At 40.8% G+C, this 19,807-nt stretch overlaps 1 pseudogene; it reads right to left on the bottom strand.

The window, feature by feature from the left end:
* Positions 1-479: 479 nt before the first annotated feature.
* LOC128065913 (stathmin-like) overlaps positions 480-19,807 on the bottom strand; it is an 82,429-nt pseudogene continuing 63,101 nt past the window's right edge.

The raw sequence follows: 19,807 nt of genomic DNA, 5'->3' as shown, positions 1-19,807 counted from the left end.
TTAGCAGTGATTTTGGAGCCCAGAAAAATAGAGTCTGACACTGTTTCCACTGTTTCCCCATCTATTTCCCATGATGTGATGGGACCAGATGCCATGATCTTCGTTTTCTGAATGTTGAGCTTTAAGTCAACTTTTTCACTCTCCTCTTTCACTTTCATCAAGAGGCTTTTTAGTTCCTCTTCACTTTCTGCCATAAGGGTGGTGTCATCTGCATATCTGAGGTTATTGATATTTCTCCCAGCAATCTTGATTCCAACTTGTGTTTCTTCCAGTCCAGCATTTCTCATGATGTACTCTGCATATAAGTTAAATAAGCAGGGTGACAATATACAGCCTTGACGTACTCCTTTTCCTATTTGGAACCAGTCTGTTGTTCCATGTCCATTTCTAACTGTTGCTTCCTGACCTGCATACAGAGGCCAGTACAGTCTTTGGATATTTAGGAAGGGGAGGGGGAGAAAGTCAGTTCTCAGAACAAATTAGTCGGCTTCAATCTCATCAGCAGGATCTTTGGATTCTTTGTGCTTCCGTACTTCTTCAATGTGCTTGTCCTTCTCTTGCGAACGCTCCAGCTTGGCGGCCCTCTGCGCCTCTCGGTTCTCTTTGTGGCCTCCATCTTGTGGGTCAGCTTCTCTTCCGCCATTTTACTGAAGTTGTTCTCTATCGCTTTCTGAAGCATTTCTTTCTCACGCTCCGGTTTCTCAGCAGGCTGCTTCAAGACCTCAGCTTCTTGGGACTTGCGTCTTTCTTCTACAGCTTCTAATTTCTTCTGAATTTCCTCCAGGGAAAGATCCTTCTTCTTAGGAGGGGAAAGGGGAAATCCTGGGACAGATTCTTTTGATCGAGGGCTGAGAATCAGCTCAAAAGCCTGGCCTGAGGCACGCTTCTCCAGTTCCTTCACCTGGATATAGAGGAAGCCAAGGTGAAGAGAAGACAAGAAACTGGCAGTGTACTCTACACGATTCCCTGGCAAGGAAAACCCTCTTTCCTTTGCTCCCAGTCTCCCGCCCCCAAAGCTGTCCGCACCCTGGGCCTAGAGGACTGGGCGGCTCTTGTGGGGTGTCAGCCTTCCATGGGCAGCCTCACGAACACTGGGTGGGGGCGCTGCCCTTTCCGCCCCGCAGTCTGGCCCTCAGGTCGCTCCCGGGGGTGTCGCCCCGCCCCTTCAAACAATGGGGACCCCAGCGGGGCCCACGCCTGCAGTGGGGCGGGGGAGGGTGGGCCTATGCCCCCTCCAGACTTCCTTCTATAGTCACCTGCACCTCCCCTTATCTCTCTCCCCCATTTTCTCCCTCCCCTAACCCTGACCTGGCTCTGCTCTGAGAAGCTAATCCATATGGATCCCACTAAATATTAAAAAGCAGAGACATCACTTTGCCAACAAAGGTTCTTATAGTCAATGCTGTTTTTTTTCAGTAGTCATGTATGGATATGAGAGTTGGATCATAAAGAAGGCTGAGAACCAAAGAATTGATGCTTTTGAATAGTGGTGCTGGAGGAGACTCTTGAGAGTCCCTTGGACAGCAAGGAGATCACATCAGTCAATCCTGAAGGAAATCAACCATGAATATTCATTGGGAGGACTGATGATGAAGCCGAAGGTGAAGTTCTAGGACTTTGGCCACCTGATGTGAAGAGTTAACTCATTGAAAAAAACCCTGATGCTGGGAAAGATTGAGGGCAGGAGGAGAAGGGGGCAACACAGGTTGAGACAGTTAGATAGCATCACAGACTGAATAGACATGATTCTGAGCAAACTCTGGGAGATAGTGGAGGACAGAAGAGCCTGGTGTGCTACAGTCCATGGGGTCTCAAAGAGCCAGACACAACTTATTGACTGAACACCAACTACATGGTTCACACAAAGGGTATCTCTGTCTTCTGGCTTCCAGTTGTGTCTGTTCAGTATGGAGTCCCACCAGATCAGAGGAAAGGGATGAATGAGAACCAGCATTTGTTCCCAGGTTCCCTGCTGTTAGGTTGCTTGGATTGCTGTATCCATCCACCCATGAGTCACAGCTCTTCTCAAGATATGGCCTGTATACACTCTCTCCTTCTAGGCTCTATTAACTTCTTTTTCTCCTCTTTAGGCCTAACACCTTGGCTACTAATAAGCCTCATGTTACTGTATTGTCCCTGTGATTCCTCTTATACCTGTAGCTTTGTAAGTAAATGTTCCTTACAGTATCTTATTTTAAGTGTGCCATCTGCTTGCCCACAGAACCCTGATGGTTCCAGTCTAGATACTTCCTGTAATCTTCATGGGAGATAGTATCCTCTACAACAATAGAAAGTGAGAAATTGGGATTGCTCTGGTTCAGTTCCTTGGCCCTGAATTTCAGGAGATAAATGCAAAGATGTGACAATAATGATATAACTCCCTGACATCTTTTGCATATCCCATGGTTTGAATAAGTAAAACAGCTTGATTTCAGGGGGTTTGGAGCTCTAGGACTGGGACAAGGAGGATGGTTTATTTGGAAAGTGGTGTGTTTGTTTTTGTGTTCATCTGAATAAAAAAGTGATGTGATCATTTCCACATCTCGTGTTCTTTGGCTCCTCCAACTCTTCTCTGAATAAAAAATTGTAGATAATCTCCAGGCTTAAAATTAGTGTTAAAATCTATTTTTTGGGGGGGGGGTTCCTTTTTCACTTTGGGCCTTTAAATAATAATTAAACTTCCTGGATTTCGAATTTGGGGAGTTCATCTTTCCAAAGAGGATTACATTTTAATGTTTTGTAGTCACAATTGCAAGTGATATCCAAGAGAAAGTAAACTGCTGTGGACAGTTGCTGAGGATATATACTGACATCTCTAGGGGGCAAATCCAAGCTTACCATTATGCAGTGTGCAACCTGCACAACAGTGTACAGTGGTCCAAAGAGGGGACATAATCTCCTCTAGCACTGATGTAACAGAATTTAGGTGAAGTTTAACCATTGCCCACACTGCCTCTGGCCTTTATATATTTTAAACTTATGCCTTAACTTGAACGATCTGATTTACAGTCTGAATTTTGCTTTAAATTTAGCTCTTTCTATAGTATAGCTAAACATTTCATTTACAATGTTTCAGTGTTGGAGAGTACTCTGTGGTCAGTTTAATTTGGGGGCATCAGAATAAGGAGAAGGAACTCTGGATCTAGTATTTGGGGACCTGGATTCAGAACTTAGCTGGACATTTATGAACAGATTCTGATAGGACTCTCAGAACCTCAGTTTTCTTAACTATAAAACAGGATTAGTTGAGGCTTTTTTGGGGTAGGTTTCAATGGACAAACAAGATTACATGTCTGAAAGAGTCTGATACACAATAAATGCTTACTAAGTATTGGTTTACTCTGACAAGGCAAAGCTTGTAAAAGTGAAATAGCTTCTTACAGTGCTGTTATATGTGAATTTTTAGAAAGGAGAACCTCTCAGATGATGGTTTAGAAATGTCTTCATGTAATAAGAACTTTTGTGAGACTTAAGAGAGCTGTTTAGTGGAGCTGAGGGAGGCTGCCCACAGCATTCAGCTCCAGCGCTAGAAGTGTGAAGTCCTTAGATTGTTCAAAAATTGCTCCCTAGTTGGTGTTTTTCTCTCTGACATCATGGGTTGTCCTATCTAATGACAGGGCCGTCTGTGATGAGGAATTCCTCTTGTTTGTAAAACCTCCTTTGGTGGTTGGAGAGGTCAGATAGTTAGCGCTGGGTCTTTCACCTTTCTTCTGATTGGCAATGGCATGTTTCTCCATTTGGAATTCATCTCATCTATCGATGTAAGACACGGGGAGGTGATGTTTAGGTCAAAGTGTTGTCATTAATGCCAAGATGTTGAGGCATCCCCAGTGAATAGATGCTGTCAAACTCCAGAGGTCTGAGGTCCAAAAAGTAAAACTACTGGGTGAGATCCCTATGGATGGTCACTCCACAATGGACTCTTGTTTGCTGGCTACCTGCTCTTAGCTCTTCCTGTCACATCTCTGGGATATTGTTGTGCTTGGTGAGGGGATCGAGGAGTGGGAAGTGAAGCATGTTATAAAGTAGAGAGAGGTTTGACCTGCACCGTTTACTCTGCTAATGGATGATTCCTGATTCTCTAAGCCAAACTTTTCCATCTTCTGTGTCTTAGGAGCCAAAACAACTGAGGAGGATGGATTCCAATAACAATAAGGATATCTTACATTTGTGTAATGCTTTGTCCTCTGGAAAGCAGCTTTGCCTCTGTAATCTTACTTGACCCTCATGTAAACCCAATGAGGTGGTTTGGGAGGCATTATTTTCTTTATTTTACAACTGTGAAATCCAAGAAGATATAAAGTGTCTCGCCATGATCTCATAGTACATAAGCGATAGAATCCGGATCTCTTGGATCCTTGTCTTGTAGTTTCACATTACACTAAATCGTCCTGAGCATTTTTTTTTTAATTAAATGAATTTTAAATTATTATATGTGCCTATGGTTTTAAATTAGAAAATATTAAAAAAGATATAGAGTGGAAAATAATTCTTCCTCCCTCTCTCCTCAGCAATGTATTGATCCTTACTGGATACACTCACCATTCCCTCTTTCCCACATGCTCCTTTGGTAATAGTCTATGAATTTGTAAGTATAAACATATATCTTCTCCCTTCCTCCAGGGACTGAGAAAATAGGCAGTAAGAAACATCATAGAGAAGTGAGCTTGGAGAAGTTAGTAATTGATCTCACTTGTGGTTTTATGAGAAATATAGATGATCTATGTAGGTTGCCTTTTGAGAGTCTAAATGATACATTTTAGCTTTTCAAATATAAAAGACAATTGCTTTGTACTACAGGTCTTGAAAGTAATCGAGACAGTCATTTTAAAGAAGTTCTTCCTTCTTTAAAATGAAATTTTTTTCTTAAATGGTTGTAATAATAGTCAGTAGTATTAAAAGATTCACTAAATGTGAATTACTCTTCTAATAATTTTTAATGTAAATTTCTTGTAATCATAACAGTACTGTGATAAAGGTATTATTATTATTATCGTCCATTTTCATAGCTGAGAAAACAGAGTCTCAGCAGGGTTAAATCATTTGCACAAGGGCACACAGAGAGTAAATGCTGGAGCTGGGATTCAAAGTCAGACCCCAAGCCTCACATTCTGAACGCTTTTGTGAGTGTGAAGAAAAGAATTCTCACAAATTGAATAGCTCCTGGGAATGACTCCATCAAGGATGCAGGCATGTTTGGATAGCTTGCCCTTTTCACTTCTGGCTTACTTCTGGTGTGAAAGTTGTCACTTAATCTTGGTCTGCTTTTGCTTTCTGTCCTGGGTCGGTTCCTTCTCCTGCCTAAGATTGTGCTTGAGGTTCAGGAATTTGCTTTCTGGTTCATAAGGCCATTTCCTGTCTTCACCCATAGTCTTCAAACCAAGGTTGTACAAGCTTTGTTGTAAGTATTCAACACTGTTTCTGGAACATAAAATCATTTAAGTGGGACTTGAGAAATAGCAACTGGAGAAAGCCACCTGCTATTATGGAAATTTGGGCCCTTACATTCCGAAACTAGAGTTAGGTCTCCTGATGAAGCCTCACTATTTCCCGGTGTCGCTAGGTGTCATGTCTCCTGGTATCAAACCCTCTGAGACACAGGACCAAGTTGGTTTTTTCCGATCCTTCACGTACCTGTGCTGATGTTCATCTCGCCCCACCTGAAATTCACTAGGTGAGCTCCATACCCGGACTGATCCATAGCTTGTTCAAGGAGATGAGTCTGCTAATTGTGCACCTGGGTGGCATGTCATTGTTAAACTGCTATAGAAGTTTCTGGGCGGTGACTCCTTTTGCAATCCAATGGTTTGAGAACCTTTGAGCAGCACTATGTGTAAGCCCCTGTGTTCTGGTTAGTCAAGTGAGTGAGCACTGCCACTGGCTGCTTCACTGGGAGAATTAACGCCAGTGCTTTCATCTTATTTCTTTACAGTTTTGAATGCCCTCGTATATTTCATCTGTTTGTACCTTTCACTTTTGTGGGGGGCAGACTGGTAGACATAATTGGTATTTGAACCTACGAAGATAGGTATTCATGTTACAAAGATGAAAAAAAGTTACCTGTGTTTTCAACCTTATGTGATGATATGCCAAAAAAAAAAAAAAAAAAAGAATCGATATATGTCATCTGGGGAAAACCCACAGACAAATAGCAAAAGAGAAACCTGGGAGTCAGCACACCATGCAGTCATGTGTTCACCTGAGAGCTATGGAAGGACTGTGTACCTGTCATCCATCCCAAATTGTCTCATTGCCACCCTCTAGGAAGAGGGCCTCTCATTGAATTGACATTCAGAAGTCTGGTTTCTGGGCACTTCGTCTCTAGGGTCAGAGAACTGGCTATTCCATTGAAAAACTGAAATCATCAATTGAGATTTCTCTCTCTTGAGTCAATGAAACAATTTCCCCCAATACTATTGATCATTTCTGAGCATTTGAAACCTGTCAGTGGGTGCCGAAGATCTTTTTGCTCTATAGGGAAGAGGGTCCTTGCAGAAGAGAAGAGGGTCCTTGCGGTATTTTACTGTAAGCAGGGATATAGGCAGTGTGAAAGATTCTGAGATGTCGCTCCCACCTCCTGTAAGTGTTGCTGCATGTCATTGCAAACTTCCTTCCTCTTCATAGATAGATAAGACTTCATGAGAATTAGTAGGGACACTGGAACTGCTTTTGATAAAAGGCCAAGAAGAGAAAGCTTTTCCAGGAGGTTCTCAAGGTATGATCTGAATACCATCCAGACCAGATCACCTGGTGCTTGTAAAAACACTGACCTCAGAATTACTGAATCAGAGTCTCTAGAGGTGGGATTGTAGCATCAGAATTTTAACAACCTCCCTATGGAGTCTTAAGCATATAAAATTTAATAACCACTGATTTAGGGAGACACTCATTTTTAGCTTAATCATTAGGCTCTGCCTATATATCTCCACATTATCCCAAGTGTGCTAAAATGGAGGAATTTGTGTCAAGATAATACTGGCAGCAACGAAAGGCCTAACTAATCTGCCCAAATGTCCCCCCCTGCCAAGGCTGTCACTGTTGCTAAGTTCCCAGCTCTGGCTTCTCTCAGCTGCCTTCCTCACTCAGATGGTGCAAGTCCCCCTGTGCTGGGCTGAACTGTGCCCCAAGCCCAGACTACCAGTCCCTCCTGTGAGTTTATTCCTAGCAGGTTTCTGTCAGTGTGTACAAGCTCAGCTCTGGAGGTCTGACACGCTTGGGTTGGGTCCTGCTTCTGTGCTTACCATCTGTGACTTTGTACTGCTTAAATTCTCGGACTCAGGTTCCTTTCTAAAATGGAGAGAATAATGTTGATGGTTCACACCTTAGAGGATTGTGTCTGGACTAAATGAGATAATCCATATGCCTAACATATAACAGATACTTGATAAATTCTAGCTGTCATAATATTAACACTAAATATGGATTCATGACATTTACCACTATCATTACTAACATCCCTGGATACAGAGGCATATCCTTGGACTTGAGCCTCAGTGTAAGTGGGGACCACTCAGCCCAGTCCCAGGGCAGGGCAATTCTTGCCTCTTGGACGTTATCTCCCTTGGCCAGAGAGCTGTTCATGAACACACAGATCCACCTATTATTTAACTGCCTTCTCAGCACTTTTGTCTGGCTCTTCCAGAGGGCACCCATGCTCACATGTGCAAAGGTAAGTTTGCCGCTTCCCTTCTCGGGCTGTCCTCTTCTAAGTTCCCTTTCTCAGTAAAAGGCGCCAGAATCTATCCAGCTGCATAAAACCAGAAACCTGAAAGTCATTCTTTGTCCTGATGCCCCCTTACCCTTGTCTGGATCTCCAAGCTACTCTCACCCTACTCTGTTCCTGGTCTTGCTGGGGAGGTTCCCCTGCTTTGTGTCTCCAAAGGTTGACAACAGCCTATTGGTGTTGGTAGCCTTAATGCTACCATGTCTCAGGGCGTGGTCCCATTCTGTTACCCATCTGCTTATCAGGTGGAATTCCTGAAATGATCCATGTACCTGATACTACCACTATGTCAAGTGTCACTGGTTCTTGGGGCACAAATGGAATTGGCCTTACCTCTGTTGGGTCTGGCCTATGATTAAGGATCCTTGCCTGCAATTCAGTACCTTTATCTCCTTTTGCTCTTATCAGCTTCCTGCTAAAAGTCTGCTGCCAGTTCAATCCCATCTATACTCCTCCAGGCCGAGTATTCAATGACACTGCCTGGAAGCTGAGAACTAACTCTATCTAATTATAGTAGTTGTTAATATGGAACCTAATAGGAAACCACCTGGGATTTATTATATATATGTATATGTTGTTATTGTTGTTCAGTCACTAAGCCTTGTCTGACTCTTTGTAACCCCAGGAACTGCAGCATGCCAGGCTTCCCTGTCCTTCGCAGTCTCCCAGAGCTTGCTCAGATTTATGTCCATAGAATTGGTGATGCCATGTAAACATCTCATCCTCTGCTGCCCTCTTCTCCTTTTGCCTTCAAACTTTCCCAGCATCAGGGTCTTTCGTAATGAGTTGGCTCTTCCCATCAGGTGGCCAAACTATTGGAGCTTCAGTTTCAGTGTCAATCCTTCCCGTGAATATTCACCATTGATTTCCTTTAGGATTGATTGGTTTGATCTCCTTGAAGTCCAAGGGACTCTCAGGAGTCTTCTTCAGCACCACAGTTCAAAAGCATCAATTCTTTAGTCCTTGGCAATGTAGTTTTTGCTTTTTAATATACTGTCTATGTTTGTAATCCCTTTCCTTCTAAGGAGCAAGCATCTTTTAATTTCATGGCTGCAGTCACCATTAGCAGTGATTTTGGAACCCAAGAAGATAAAATCTGTCACTGCTTTCATTTTTTCCTCTTCTATTTGCCATGATGTGATGGGACTCGATGCCAAGATCTTAATGTTTTGAATGTTGAGTTTTAAGCCAACTTTTTCACTCTCCTCTTTCACCCTCATCAAGAGGCTCTTTCAGTTCAGTTCAGTTCAGTCGCTCAGTTGTGTCTGACTCTTTGCAACTCCATGAATCGCAGCACACCAGGCCTCCCTGTCCATCACCATCTCCCGGAGTTCACTCAGACTCACGTCCATCGAGTCCGTGATGCCATCCAGCCATCTCATCCTCTGTCGTCCCCTTCTCCTCCTGCCCCCAATCCCTCCCAGCATCAGAGTCTTTTCCAATGAGTCAACTCTTTGCATGAGGTGGCCAAAGTACTGGAGTTTCAGCTTTAGCATCATTCCTTCTAAAGAAATCCCAGGGCTGATCTCCTTCAGAATGGACTGGTTGGATCTCCTTGCAGTCCAAGGGACTCTCAAGAGACTTCTCCAACACCACAGTTCAAAAGCATCAATTCTTTGGCGCTCAGCCTTCTTCACAGTCCAACTCTCACATCCATACATGACCACAGGAAAAACCATAGCCTTGACTAGACGGACCTTTAGGCCCTCTTAACTTTCTGCCATGGAAGTGGTATCATCTGCATATCTGAGGTTGTTGATATTTCTCCAGGCAATCTTAATTCCAATTTGGGATTCATTCAGCCCGGCATTTTGCATAATGTACTTTGCATATAAGTTAAATAAACAGGGTGACAATATATAGCCTTGATGTACTCCTTTCCCAATTTGGGATCAGTTCGTTATTGCATATAAGGTTTTAACTGTTGCTTCTTGACCCACATACAGGTTTCTCAAGTGAAAGGTAAGGTGGTCTGGTATTCTCATCTCTAAGAACTTTCCACAGTTTGTTGTGATCCACACAGTCAGAGGCTTTAGTGTAGTCAATGAAGTAGATGTTTTTCTGGAATTCCCTTGCTTTCTCTATGATCCAACTAATGTTGGTGATTTGATCTCTGGTTCCTCTACCTTTTCTAAATCGACCTTGTTCATCTGAAAGTTCTTAGTTCACATATTGCTAAAGCCTAGCTTGAAGGGTTTTGAACATAACCTTTTTAGTATGTGAAATGAGTGCAATTATCCAGTAGTATGAACATTCTTTGGCATTGCTCTTCTTTGGGATCAGGAAGCAAAGACCTTTTCTAGTCCTGTGGCCACTGCTGAGTTTTCTAAATTTGCTGGCATATTGAGTGCAGTACTTTGACAGCATCATCTTCTAGGACTGGAAATAGCTCAGCTGAAATTCCATCACCTCCATTAGCTCTGTTTGTAGTAAGGCTTCCTAAGGCCCACTTGACTTCATACTCCAGGATGTCTGGCTCTAGGTATGTGAGCACACCATCATGGTTATCCAGGTCATCAAGACCTTTTTGTATCGTTCTTCTGTGTATTCTTGCCACTTCTTAATCTCTTCCGCTTCTGTCAGGCCCATACTGTTTCTGTCCTTGGTTGTGCCCATTCTTGCATAAAATGTTCCCTTGATCTCTCCAGTTTTCTTGAAGAGATCTAGAGTCTTTTCCATTCAACTGTTTTCCTCTACTTCTTTGCATTGTTCATTTAAGAAGGTCTTCTTATCTCTCTTTGCTATTCTCTGGAATTCTGCATTCACTTAGGTATATACCTTTCCCTTTATCCCTTGCTTTTCACTTCTCTTCTTTCCTCAGCTATTTGTAAAGCCTCCTCAGACAACCATTTTGCCTTCTTGCATTTCTTTTCCTTTGGGATGGTTTGGTCACTGCCTCCTGCACAGTTTTATGAACCTTTGTCCATAGTTATTCAGGCATTCTGTCTACCAGATCTAATCCCTTGAATCTATTCATCACCTCTGCTGAATAATCATAAAGCATTTGATTTAGTCATACATGAATGACCTAGTGATTTTCTCTATTTTCTTCAGTTTAAGCCTGAATTTAGCAATAATGAACTGATGATCTGAGCCACAGTCTTGTGTTTTGCTTACTCTATAGAACATCTCCATCTTTGTCTGCAAAGCATATAATCAATCTGATTTCAGTATTGACCATTTGGTGATGTCCATGTGTAGAGCTGTGTTGTTGGAAATATATATATGTATATATAATATATTCCCATATAGATGTGGGACTATCATATATCATATACCAGGATATTAATGATGGTTTTCTATGAATGATCTGATTGTGGGTTTTAAAATTCTTTTCTCTCTTACTTGTTTGGTTTAATTTTCTCCAATGAACATATATATATATATATATATGTATATATACATATATATATGGCTTCTGTTATAAGAGAAAAGTTATTTTTAATTTGAAAATACATAGCAACTCTTTAACAATTGAAAGTAATGGCATTAATTCCTGGTTCTTCATATTAAAATTCCCATGACAAAGAAATAATTCAGATATAATATCACTTGGCTGTGATTAGGGAAGAAAAAACTTTTTAGGTTCTCTGAAGGAGGTAAATCTTATTTTTATCATTTGGCCTTGTTTTCTTTTCATTGCCATATGTGCAGCTCCAAGGAAAATTTATCTTGGGATGTTTGAACTTCTGGAACATATCCTAGTTAGAAGAAATAGGCTTAGTCATTAGGAGGCCTCAGGGGCTCAGTGAGAATTTGAATATGTCCCCCATTTTGGAAGACAGGCCTGTAATAAGGACATGGCTACTGTTGTCTTGGGACCTCATTTGCAAGACTTTCCTGTCAAGCCTGCAATGTGGATGGGGTTCATATGCCAATGTGTATGATGAAAGATATAACAGACCCAAAATAAATCAGGCAGCAGGACAAATTTTGAATTTTAATGCATATTAAAAAAGTTACCCCGTGCTGGGGCTGCATTTCAAAGAGAGGTTGAAAGATAAAGGTAGGTATTTGAAGGTCTGTTTACTAGGTGACATTGTTACAGTGCAGTAAAGATTGCTAACAGCTGCCTCGGACAGTGACTACTTATTTAGGGACTCACCATGAATTTATTTTTGAATCCACGGAGTGTTTGGATTAAGAGCATGGATTCTGAAGTCAAATTCTGTGTTTGATGCTGTTACTTTTTGAGTGACTTTGGATAACCTGCTGACCCTATCTATGCCTCAGTTTCTTCATCTATAAAACAGTGATAATAGAATCCCAAAGAGTTACTGTAAGGATTAAATAAATTAATAGGTGTGAAGCATTTAGAATAATCCTTGGCACATGGTTAGTGCTATGTAAAGGTATTGCTATTCTTCTTTTTCGTCTTCTTCTTTGGGGGACAGGATAGATGAGGATTTGCTGAGGGTCACAATGTGGCTGATGTTGTTTGGCTGAACCACAGTCACTCTCAGTCTTTTTTACACTTTTCACCAGGGGGCAAGAGAAGATAGCATTTGCTCTTCCATTTAGGGATGGCCCTAAACACAGTTCTAGCCAGTAGGGCATCCTTGAAAGTCTATGGGACAACTTCTTGGAAAGCTTTTGCTATAAAAGAAACCACTCAAGGTGGCCCCTTTATTCTTGCCTTGAACTTGAATGTGATGTCTGCAACTACAGCAGACACTTATCAACCATGAGGTGGCAAGCAAATGGGAAACCAAGAGAATCTCAGGGATACTCTAACATCCTTAAGGCTCATGTACAGTAAATCTGAAAAATCCTCTCCTCAGATATTGACTTACTGAATTCATTTTTGTTAGGCAACCTTTGAGCATTTACAAACGCTAGGCTTTATATTAGTTGCTGTGGATGCAAAGATGTATAAGACTACTTTGCCCAATGTAATGTAAACTAAATTACATTCTGTTTGTAATTTCAGTCCAAAGTAGTAATTGCCAATAAATAAATAAAGTATGCAAATGGTTAAACAGTGTGGTAGGTGAAGAAACTCTTCCTGAATTGAAAGTACACTGCTAACTTGATTCTGTGGATGTTCATTCTTTGTGAAGGTAACATTGTAAATAATATCCCCACTTTGGTAAAATTTCCTGATAGCATAGTTTATGGAGCTAATTCTATAAAGCCAATTCAATGCCTTAATCAATTTTATATTCAGAATTGTTAAAATAATCCATTATTTTCCATTTTCATTGGTATTTCATCAAAATGATTTTCCTTTGGAGAAATTCTTTTTCATGGGAAATTTACAGAGACAGTTTACCAGTTTGCAGTTGTTGCATTGTTTTATTCTGTAGTCATTATGTCAATCAAGCCCAATTTGCCTGTTTAAAATATTAAAGACCCAAATTTAGTCAAGGATTGTTGACTTGTCTGTCAAATTTAATTCTAAAAATTTTTACCATGCAAAATTTTAGTTGTGGCTAGTTTCACATGCTTTTGATTATTTTTCACAGGACAATTTTTAGTTTTCAACAAAGCAGCAATTCTTCAGGTTTTTTTTTTTTAAACAAAAAAATTCTGTTAGAAGTTTTCTATGAATATTTTTTACTTTGTCAGTTATTTTTAGTTGATTATTTCTACCAGGGATATTTAGCATAAAATTGATCAACATTAAATGTTTATGTATATATATTTCTAAGCTAAAATATGAGAAAATTTGGACTATATTTCTCTGCTATTCTTTTCCAGGCCTATCTTTTAGGCAGCATTGACCTATTGATTTGAGAATTCAGTTATTCTATTTGTTTCAGATCACTTTACATGCTGTTTACTGAGAAGAGCACATAGAGATGCCAAAATGGTGTGCGTCAGAGGAGGGCAGTTAACAGAGAAGGGCAGTGGGGACGGGAGCAAGGTGGCTGTGGCATTGAGGGGACAATGGGAAGGAAGTGTGGATAGTGAGTTGTACCGCTAAGCAGCTTGACTAAGAAGAGGAGGAGAAATACAGTCCGGAGCTAGAACAGTTTTAGGATGGTGAGGACTTGCTGGGTAGAGTCTAATGGAAAGATCTCAGTGAAAGAACAGGACCAAGGGAACAAATGGAGAGGTAGCTTTGAACTGGAGGAAAAGAGATAACAATCAGTGCAGGATAGGGAAAATTAACACCTTGGTTTTCTCCGTGTAGCTGGAGGTAAAGTCCTCTGCTGGGTGACAAGGGTGGTTGAGGGCTGAGTTAGTAGGGGGCTGTGGGAATTATTGCCTTGGCTTATCTGGCAGGCTTTCCCACCTCCTTCTGGCAATAACACTCTCTTCATTTGGAAACTCTTCCCCTATGGGTCATGGGATTTTGCATGTGACCCCTATCCCTCGCCTAGGGAGTGAGTCTCCATTAGCTGGAGAGAGGGACAGGCAAGGAGTCCTGGGGCACCCTCCAGCACTACAAGACGAGGGAGATGAGGCAAAGGTTCTGTGCTAGGGAGACATCTTGAGATGATGTATTTTGTGGAATAAAGATGAAGAAAGTGAAGAAGGAGGGAGCGACTAACTGTGTACATGATGCTGGAGGCTGTGTAAACTAGGACTGCACTGATGTTGAATGTGGCAAGGTGAAGGTCATCAACTTTGACAAGAATAGTTTTGCTGATGAGGTGGTGACTAAAAGCTGCATTAGAGTGGGTTGGAAGAGGAAAGGGTTGAAGAAGAGGAAGCATAAGTAATCATTTGGAGGAAGAGAGAAATGGAGCAGTAATTAGAGGAGGGATGTGGATTAAAGGAAGATTTTTGATTTGTTTTGACTTAAAAATAAGAAATATTACAGCATGCATATACACTGGAGGGAATGATCCTATAGAAAAGGGAAAATTGAAGATGTAGAACAGGGAGGGACTAACTCTAATAGCAAAGAATTTGAGAAAGTGAGAGGGGAGGGCCTGATTGTCAAGTGGTGGGTTTGGTTTTTGGATAGAATTGGGGACAGTTCATTTTCTGTCACTGAGATAAGGCTGAGTACATGGTACAGATGAAGCCAGGTTGGTAGTTACTTATAGGAAAATGAGGCAGTTTTATATTGATTGCTTTTAGTTTCTTAAGTAAGAAGCAAGATAATTAGCTGTGGGATTAGTTGTGGTAATTTCCTAGGTTAAAGTGGGCAGTCAATTTGGATAATGTGAGGAGTGTAAATAGATGGACCACTGGATTTGGAAAACTGAGGTCATTGGTGACCTTGACCAGAACCTTCTCTGGGGCAGTTTGTAGGGGACAGATGAGTGGTGTTGGGGCTGGAGAAGGAACAGGCTCACCAGTAGCTGGAGCTTTGTGTGGCATCGCTGCTACCCTGCTGAGGCCAGGATTCAGACTGGAGGAGGTCGGCTGGCCTCAGTGACAACGGTGGTTGATGATATTACCAATAAGAGAAACTGAGGAAATAAAGATCTTTTTCTGCTCTGGTTCCTACGTTGTACCATATAAGCCTGGTCCTTTGCCTACATGTATGGAAGAATCCTCACCCTAGGAGGGGAAGAGTGCTGACACCCAGAGGAAGGGTAAAGTAGGCAATGGGGGTGGAAAGAGTTAGGGGCACATCACTTGAACTGCTGGATCCAGCCATGCTCCCACAGTTTTCAAGGTGTAAGATAAACAAAGATCACCCAAATGAAGACAAGCAAAGGCTATGTATTCAGAGCTTGCTTATGGCAAAGAAGTGAGCCATCAGTGTTTGTATTTGGTAGAGAGTCAGGGTGGGCAGAGGAGTGGGAAGGCTTTACAGTGGAAACTGGAAAGGCTTCATGTGTGCCCTACTGTAGAGATTGCTGGCTTAGAGAAACTGGGAGCAGGTTAATGAGAAGCAGGGCATCCTATTTGGTTGGTTAGGGGAGATATCTGATTTTCTCTGGTTGGTCCTAAGTTGAAAGCACATTCAAGAAATTAGGGAAGTTGGAACTTATTGACCAAGTTTGTCCTGAGCTGATTGCCGCAGAGGCTGTGGTTTGACTTCCTGGGTTGGTTACTACAGAGACTGTGGATCACAGTTCTCTTTTGATACATGGTCTGACCATTGTCCATTTATATATTCAGTTTCTCAGCCCCTATATATATAGTCTCTTTTTGCTTAAGCTGGTTTGTGTTGAATATTTGTATTCTGTGATTACGAGAGTCCTGACCACTACAGAGAAGTTTGGGGAATGACAATTTGGAAATGAGCTTGGAGGTTAGAAAGCTGGGAGATTAGAAAGTTGGGAGGGTAAGCAAAACAAACCCCAGAGATGATAAACACCACTTTTAAAAATCTACTTTTTCCTTTTGAACCTTTTATTTTGTATTGGGGTATAGCCATTAAACATCTACTTTTAACCAGGACCCTACCTGTATCATCTCATTTAATCTTCAAAAACGCTGTGATATAGGATTATTTTCTCCATTTTTCACATGAGGAAATGGACTCACAGCAGGAAAGTAGGTTGCCTCAAGTTTTACAGTATCAGAACCAAGGATTCAAACTTGAAAAAAACCTTTTATTTTGTATTGGAGTTTAGCCAATTAACAATGCTTCGATAGTTTCAGGTGAACAACAAAGGGATTCAGCCATACATACACATGTATCAAAAGGGAAAGTGTTAGTCGCTAGGTCATGTCTGACCGTTTGTGACCTCTTGGACTGCAGCCCGCCAGGCTCCTCTGTTAACGGACTTCTCCAGGCAAGAATACTGGAGTGGGTTACCATTTCCTCCTTCAGGGGATCCTCCTGACCCAGGAATTAAACCTGCATCTCCTGCATGGAAGGCAGATTCTTGACCATCTGCAGCACAAGGGAAGCCCATACATGTGTTCATTCTCTCCCAAACTTCCCTTCCACCCAGGTTGCCACATAACATTGAGTAGGGCTCCATGTACTACACAGTAGGCCCTTGTTGGTTGTCCATTTAAAATATTTCAGTGTGTACATATCCAAGGGACTCAAACTTAAGTCCGCTCTTCTGAGGTTCAATGTTTTTGCCCTCAGGTTATGATATTTTGTATAAAATAGGAAATGGATTTTCCTCCTTCTGGGTACCATGAGACTCAGAAAGACACCTATGGATTTTCTGCTTGTTTGTTGTGTCATATATACAGGACTTCTATGAACATGTGTTAACACATGCCTTGTGGTTGATTCATTAGTAGACATCTATTTTGTGATCATGACTTTATTAAAAGCAGTTGTGATATGGATGAAAAGTTAATTTTGAGACAGTTTTTTCTCATCCCCATCATATCATTTTGAAATTCATAGTGTTTAAAAATGGGTTATTGATCTTATCGATGATTTTGATAGATAATTCTTCTATCTGAAGAATGAAAACTGATCTCTAAAGCACACATCTTAGAACTCAAAAAACATCATGTCTTGATTTTAGTAGGTATGTGTTAAATACAAACAGCAAGAAAAAATTATTAGGGTAATAATTTTATTATTTTATTGTATTACTGAAGGAACACTAGGTAGGAAAGTTATTTCCAAATGTGAAGAAGAAAGTCTGTCCCTTGAGATAGCTGGGGGGCAAGAAGAGAAACAGTCTTTAAGGGAGTTGAAGAATTCATTAGAACCAATTAGAAATTGACTGGCCTGATCTGAGGGCTTCTCTTTCCACTAGGACTAGATTACATGGCTTTAACCAAGAAAGAATCTATAATTTTTTTTTCTTTCTTTTTTTGGTCTGCATGGGTGATTAGGAAATTTACTGCTTTCTTGATCTGGGTGGAGTAGTTAAAACAAATCCATCTTTCCTCTTATGTAAGATCCTATCCAGAACTCTTGATTTTTCTCTTATTACCCACCCTCAAATTTTTTATATCATTCTCCCTTAGAAACTGTGGTAAAGCTAATATGGTCATTATGGGAAAGTGATAAAATTATCAGTATCCCTAAAGAAGCACTCTTAGTCTTCAACACATAGAGAATTTTTCTTTTAGTGTTTGTGTGTGTGATGGATTTAATGTAGCTTGGTACATCATACATTCTAGGAAGGGGAGAAAAGATGCTCCTGGAGGGATTACAATGATTGGTAGGGTAGATACAGATCCTCAGGCTTTGTGAATTTGCTGTAGTCCATCATGTGTGAATTTGGTTAACACCTCATTAATTTATTAAAGCCAGAGAACAAAAAACTGAATAAAATAATGGCTGTGTTCCCAGTCCAGTCTCCTGCAGATGGCTGAGTGAGTCTAGTAAACAAAATAAAACAAAAATCAAGGGTATCATTTGGCATGTCTGCTGATGGTAGCCTCTAAAATTTCATATTGCCTTTTTAATGCCTGAGAATTGGGGCAAATAACCAGCCAGGGTTCCTGTAGTAATTAGTATTGGTTTCAGCAGCTCTCAAAGCAGCTATTTTGTGATAATGGATAACCAAGTAGACCTCTGAGCCTTCCCTGGATCCTGTCCTCTTAACATCACGGTGGCTTTTCTTGGGGAGATTTTTTACCTGGTCCATATTAGAGAAAAAGATATTTTAGAGGTTATCATCAACAGACAGGCCAGATGATACCCTTGATTTTTGTTTTATTTTGTTTGTTCAATGGTTACAAGTGACATGTAAGCTTTAATGTATAAACATCCTTTGATGTAAAGGTTGAAAATTGATCTTTTTCTTGACATAAACACTTGCTTTAAAAATTATGAATTTTTCCCATACGTAAGCTAATGTTGGTAATGTAAAGACTAGCAAAATAACACTCAAGTACTCACCACTCAGCTTAAAAACTAGAACATTACTGATGGATATTAACCCTTCCCATGTATATCTCTCCCTAATCTCATTTCCTTTCCATGCCATGTACCTTCCCTTCCCCCATGAAACCACTATCTTGAAATGTGTGTTGACCATTCTGTTGATTCAAAAATATATATGTTTCTACATCTGTGTTATCTATGAACAAAATGTAATTTAATTTTGCTTTGGAAAAGTTTTACATAACAACATTTATTCTTATATAATTTGCCTTCCCACCTTTCAATATAGTGTTGGGCAGTTTGTATTTGCTTGTAAATAGTTCTGGGATGTTCATATCAAGGATTGTGGGTTTGGTGAAGGAGCAGCAGTAGACACACAAATTGACTGTGTCTTGGGAAATAGAATTTGTAAGAAAAGAATTAAGGTATTGGGCTAATGCATATGGAAAGTAAAAAGTGGCTGGGATACCATAAAAACAATCATTTATAATGGACTTTTATATAAGACTCTAGAAAAATAGAGCTGGAGTCAAATCCTACCTTCACCACTGCAGGGGGATTCCTGAAGAATATTGTTGTTATTATTTTGCCTTTGTAAAAGGTGGTGCTAAGTGCTAAGTTGCTTCAGTCATATCCAACTCTTTGCAACCCTATGGACTGTAGCCTGCCAGGCTTCTCTGTCCATGGGATCCTCCAGGCAAAAATATTGGAGTGGTTTCCATTTCCTCCTCCAGGTTGGAAAAGGTAGGGTGAACATCATTCTGAAAAAGTTTAGGTTAAGATATTGGATATATACTGGATTTGAATGTTTCATTCTGAATAAGGAAAACAGGACCACCCTCAGACATCTGCCCTGGAAAAGTGTTCAGACTGAAAAATCTTCTGTTCTGAGGTCCTGGTGGGGAGTGGGAGATGAGACAACATGGGAAGGGGTGGTGATGATGAGGCAATGAATACGTTTCTTGGCTTTCTCCTTGACTTTTTTCCCTTTTCAGAAGTGTGTAGTAATAAGACCTCAATTCAATTGGTCTTGGTGGATGGGTTAGGGAAAATTTGAATGTACCTCAACTTTTGTTTCTTTGGTTAGTTCACTGAGATTGTTTGGAACAGTCACATACTTGTTTATGTAATCTTGCCCTTTTTAAGACTTAGATTCTTCTTCTGTAATGCAGAGATCCTATCCAGACAAATGAGAAGGTGAATGCAAAAATTCCAGGAGCAATGCTGTGCTGATAGTTGTGCTATCATTGTTACTATGATATTGCAAGTACTTGCTTTGAAAGCTCAACTGAGGAGTCACTGAACTATGGGAGTCTTCCCTGACCTTTCTCTCTCCTCCATTCCTCTTCTCAAATCTTCTTTGGAGTTTAAAATGTTTCTAGAGGACTTACAGAGAAGGTGATGGCACTCCACTCCAGTACTCT

This window comes from Budorcas taxicolor, chromosome 20 (genome assembly GCF_023091745.1).
Source record: "Budorcas taxicolor isolate Tak-1 chromosome 20, Takin1.1, whole genome shotgun sequence".
Taxonomy (NCBI): Eukaryota; Metazoa; Chordata; class Mammalia; order Artiodactyla; family Bovidae; genus Budorcas; species Budorcas taxicolor.
This window is presented reverse-complemented; position numbering and strand designations above follow the sequence as displayed.